The sequence below is a fragment of the Nicotiana sylvestris genome, chromosome 8 (genome assembly GCF_000393655.2).
Source record: "Nicotiana sylvestris chromosome 8, ASM39365v2, whole genome shotgun sequence".
NCBI lineage: Eukaryota > Viridiplantae > Streptophyta > Magnoliopsida > Solanales > Solanaceae > Nicotiana > Nicotiana sylvestris.
The window spans coordinates 146,340,271-146,346,180 of record NC_091064.1 but is presented as its reverse complement, the minus strand read 5'-3'; positions in this window follow the sequence as shown (position 1 = coordinate 146,346,180).

The following is a 5,910-nucleotide window of genomic DNA, read 5'->3' as shown; positions in this document are numbered from 1 at the left end:
GTATTATAGTATTTTTACCACCATCGAGCTATTATCAATGGGCAGGCCCCTATTGGGCAACCTCTTATTAGATTGTGAGTTATATACCAAGCCTACTATGGCTGAGCGCTTATGAGTGAGCCCAGAATGGCCGAGATACAGAGCCTAGTATGGCCAATCACCTATGAGCGAGCCTACTACGGCAGATCAGTTACACATACCAAGCCTTATAAGGCCAGACAACTATTTTACTTACTATATTGAGAGAGTTGAGCCAGTATCAACAGGTAAGCAAATATTCATATTATCTTTGACTTCCTAGTTACTTTCAGTTATACATTATCATTTCAGTTTCAGCTTTCAGTTATATTGTTGCCTTACATACTCGGTACATTATTCCGTACTGACGTCCCTTTTGTCGGGGATGCTGCATTTCATGCGTGCAGGTCCTCGTTGACAGTTGGATAGTCCCTCCCAGCAGATAGATTCCAACATCATCTTGGTTGGTAATCTCCACTTCCTTGAATTTGCCAGGTCTAGACCTTGGAGTCCATTTTTATATACAGATTTGATGGGTAGGTCGAGGCCCTGTCCCGACCATGGTACAATTCAGTTATCTCTAGAGGCTTGTAGATGAGTCCTATATAGTTTGTATAGCAGTAGATGTTCATGGTGGCCTCATCAGCCTCCACATTTATATTTATATATATATATAAGCTTTTGGGTATGTTTACCCCACAGATAAGAGAAACGTTATTTTCAGACAATTCAGAATATGGCCTCATCGTCCTAAGTTGAGGGTTACCTTTCTAGAGTCTACAGTTATAGAGTGGTACGCTCGGGCCGAGTACAACACCGGGTTCCGGCCATACCTCTTCAAGTTTAGGGCATGACATCCATCCTTCTTTCTGGCGCATTATCATTTCTCTTTGATTCTTCATGAACAAAGTCGAGGGAATGCCTTTTACCATCGACCAAATCATTAGACAGTACAACCCTGTCTCTATCAAGGCGGAATAATAAGGCTTTAGCATCGGGCCACCGAGGTGCTGTTCTCGAGCATAGATAAGGATAAGGACCAGGACCAAGGATGGATGGGCGGATTTGTTCGAGTGAGAACTTTCGACAGAATTATGGCCGATAAAATGCCATTCCCCGAAGAGTGGAACATGAGGCATAAGTACAAACCACCTATTGCTTCTGTTTATCGTTTTGTTTCTTTTGAAATTTCTTATTGACATCTTTTCCTATGACGCATCGGTTTCTTGGGTGCCTGGTGCAATACTGAACATTGAAGACTGGGTTCAAAAATTGGGCTCGACCTCTTTGCATGCTGAGCGATCGTGGCGCAATATGGAAAAAGGCCGATGGGAGGCCAAAAACCACGGTAAGCTTTTTTCCTCGTGTTTGATGCTCTTCTCTGAAATGTTTCTTTTTTATTTCTACTTGATTTCCTTCCGTATAGTCCTCGGAGACAATGCTATTATGAGGCCCCCATCTGCGGAGGGGGAGGCCCTAAAGCCTGCTAATAATAAGAAGATAAAAAGGGTCTCACCCTCCGATACTCCAAAGCCCAAGAAGAGCAAGGCTCGCAAGTCGAATAAAGATACCACCGCTCTGCCTGCAATTGTAGTTCAGCAGCTATGAGATGGAGAAGAGGAGAATAAAGATGTCGCCTTCCAGCTGGTAGTTCGAAAGGGGAGCGTCGAGGTCCCAAAGTCTGCTGGGCTGGTGGTGATCGAAGAGGTTCAACCTCGAACCAAGGGGATCTCGAAATATGGCTCGGGCAAAGTCCCCAAGTCATAGGAGGCTGAAGGTGCCTTCCGTTGTGACAAGCAACTGGTGGACGTACCTGAAGGGGACAGTTCTGAGGCCCTTCAAAATGAAGAGAACGCTCTATGTGACTCACTTGGGGAAATAAATGTTGTCGATTCGCCGTCCCTCCCCACATTTTCCGAGGGGCAAATTCAGGAAGCCCAGGCCATGGAGACCCCTGATTTGGGAACGGCCCATGAAGGGGAGGACCTTTTCTACGGTTGCTTCACGGGAGTCAAAGATACTTCTGATCTGGGTAATGCTTTGAGCATCTTCGATGAGGCCCATCGACTTCTGAGTCAGGTAAGCCTTAACTCCCTTTATCATTTTTGTCTTTATTTCCTCTAGTCTGACCTTCCTTCCTTTTTTCATAGGCCTTGACGCTTCATCGGGATACATTTTCCAAATCCCGGGCAGAGCTGAACCGGTGTGAGGCCGACCTTAAAAGGCTTACGGAAGAGAGAGATGCCCTAAAACTTCTCAGTGGGCAAAGAGAATAGGAGATCAAGGTCCTCCTAGCTGAATTGGCAACAACTCATAAAGGGAAAACCGACCTGATTGAGCAGGTAATGTAAATTTTTGGAAGCTCGTTATATTATTCCGGAAATGACCACTAACACTCCAATCTTTCAGGTTCAACAGAAGGTTGAAAAGATCGAGCAACTTCGCAAGGAGGCCAAGACGAAGGAGGCGGAGACTTTGGGGTGGAAACAAAACATGGTCCGCCTTGCTTCGGAGAAAGAGGCTGCTCGAGCTCAACTGTCATCGGCCAAACGTCAAATCCAAGTATAAAGGAGGAAAATTTGGCCCGCACCAAGAAAATTGAGGAGCTCGAGGCTCGATTGGCCAGTGAACTCGCAAAGGCCACCTCTGAGGTAGAAAAACAAAGGCTGGCGCGGAGGCGGTCATGGCCATCTACCTATCCAATACTGAAGCTGCTCACGCTCGAGCAAAGGAAATTTTCGATGCTGCTTGGCTCGAGCATCTGCATTGCCCAGCATGCCAAATGCTAGTCTTAGAGGGAGACTCTCGAGGAGATTTAGGCTCGTGGCTTTGACCTTGCTGCCGAGATCGAGAGCGTGAAAGTACTCGAGGCCAAAGTTGGAGCACTGCTTTCTTCTGATGAGGATTACTCCGGGAGTGCGAGTGAATCCGAGAGTGGAGAAGATGAAGATGAGGCTCCGAGGGAAGATTAGGCACTTAATTTTTTTTTTGGAATTTTTGTGTAGGACCCTGAGTGGTCTTTGTAAATACTTTTGCATATATGAAAGATCCCTTTCCTTTCCGGTTGGTCTCCAATTTCTGTTTTGTGAAAACTTTGTTTTGCTTTTCGCCTTATGATAATTCTAATATACTTCATATTTTGTGAGAATTTTGACTCACCTCGTTGCCTTGCGAAAATTTTACCTAAGTCAGATTAGTATAGTCTCTATAATTGAGTGAGTACTTGCTCTAACTCGGAGAAGGAAACACCCTTAGGTTTCGGTTGAGCGAGGCTGGATCCTCAAACTCAATAATATAATGGTTTTTTGGCTCTAGATTTGGGCCGATATGGCCTTAAAAGAGTGGCTTTTCCCCATTTTTGGCTTTAAAAGTTTAATTATATAAAAATTTATTATGCCTTAGCATGAGATATATCTGTACCCATTAGGATTCAGTGTTATCGAAAAACTTTATTATGCCTTAGCATAAGTTTGTTTGAGAGTTTGAACAATTTGATACCTCTTAAGGTTGGGTCGATGTGTTCGAAACCCTTTGTAACTTTATCGAGGGTAGCCTTTTTAAACCCGTTTTATGAAAATATTTGAAGGCCTATTTGATTATAAAATTCGAACATCTCTGAACCATGTTAGTTTGGCCGTAGCCTTTAACTTGGGATCTGCCCTTTGTTCTTGTATCTCGATTACACTTTGAACTTGCTCGAAGTGTTACTTCCCGAGTGGGGTGGTCGTGGCCTATAAAATCAAGGATTACCTTTTTAAGGTCTTATGATTTTGAAGTTTAATAGTTCGAGCACGTCGATTTTCGGATAGTAGTCCCCGAGTACGGGGTTAATTGCTTGAGCTTTAGTTGTGATTGGCTCTTGAGCCGGTTTCCGCAATAGATCGTAAGTATGAAATTGTATGGTAGAAATTACACTAAGGTATGGAACATTTGGTAGGGAAAAGATACTTCTTTCAATAGATCGTTCATGAGTACATATTTTTCCATTAGGGCTCGAGTAATCTACACGGGCACAGTTCATTTGACTGTTTGGACCTTTACAAAATTTACCTATCGAGACCCTGCTGACACGAAGTATTTTCCTTGAAAAGATAACATCCGAGGGTGATGCCCCCCAGTATTCGAGGTTGATTGTAAAGAAGCCTTGGATACTATTTAATTGCTCTAAGTTAGCACGAAACAATTTTTACGTCTTTAAAAAAATTTCCCTAAAACCCCATTCGGGATAAAAATCGGTCGAAGGGAAAAAGAGTACAACGCGTGCTTTCAGACCTAAGTACTTCATTTTTGGAGAACTTTGACGCCTTCGACCAAACACTTGCAATAAGTTAGTATAAAATACAAGTGAAAAAAGGATAAAACCATACCTTAGCAATAATATCGTTTGAGGAGTGATACACTCAAATTATTTGTCATTGTTCGCCGTTCATTGTGCCAAGTTTGACATATCCTTTTCCGATGATATCGAGGACCTGATACAGTCCCTCCCAATTTGGACCGAGCTTTCCCTCATTTGGGTCTCGAGTGTTGATGGTGAATTTTCTCATAACTAAGTCCCCAATTTTGAAGTGTCAAAGATTGGTGCTTCGATTGTAATATCTTTCGATTCGATGTTTCTAGGTAGCCATTCGAATGAGGGTGGCTTCCCATTTTTGTCTAGTAATTCGAGGCTTGTGTTCATAGCCTCGTGATTTGATTCTTCCGTTGTGTATCAAAACCTGATGCTTGGCTCCCCGACTTCGACCGAGATCATAGCTTCGGTGCCATATACTAAAGAGAACGGCGTTTCCCCTGTACTGGATTTTGTCGTTGTCCGATATGCCCAAAGGACTTCGAGCAAAATTTCTCTCCATTTACCCTTAGCATTGTTCAACCTTTTCTTTAGGTTCTGGATGATGGCCTTGTTTATTGATTTGGCTTGTCCGTTCCCACCAGGATGATATGGTGTTGACAAGATCCTTTTTATCTTGTGATCTTCAAGGAACTTTGTTATTTTGTTGCCGATAAATTATTTCCCATTGTCGCATATGATCTTGTGGGGTATCCCGAATTGGCATATGATGTGATCCCAAATGAAGTCTATGACTTCTTTTTCTCTAACTTTCTCGAAGGCCGGTGTTTCAACCCACTTAGAGAAATAGTCATTCATAAATAAAATGAATTTAGCTTTACTTGGGGCTGATGGTAAAGGGCCGACGATATCCATTCCCCATTTCATGAATGGCCATGGCAATAGAACTGAATGAAGTTGTTCCCCGGGCTGGTGGATCGTCGGTGCATGTCTTTGGCATTTGTCGCATTTTCGAACAAACTCCTTAGTATCTTTTTCCATATTGACCCAATAGTACCCTGCTCGGATGACCTTGTGAACCAGTGATGCGGCACCAGAATGGTTACCGCAAGTACCCTCATGAATTTCTTGTAGAACGTAGTTGGTGTCTCTCGGACCCAAACATACTGCCAACAACCCATCGAATATCCTCCCCATACAACGTTCCATCTTCGGCCAATGTGAATCGTGCAACTTTTGTTCGCAGAGTCCTTGATTTGTTAGGGTCCGATGGAAGCTTCCCATTCCTCCAATCCAAAGTTAGGCTTGTGGAGATTATTTTGGCGTGGCCTTCTTTGACTACTGACTTTGAAAGTTGTAAGACAGTCCCCGAGCTAATTTCATCATCTTCGACTGATGACCCCAAATTTACAAGGGCATCGGCCTCTCTATTTTACTCTCGAGGTACATGTTGTAGGGTTCATTCTTTGAACCATCATAGGGTTACCTGTAGTTTGTCCAAGTACCTCTGCATTCGATCCTATCGAACCTCGAAGGTCTTATTGGCTTGGTTAACCACAAGTATGGAATCACACTTAGCCTTGATGAACTGTGCTCCAAGG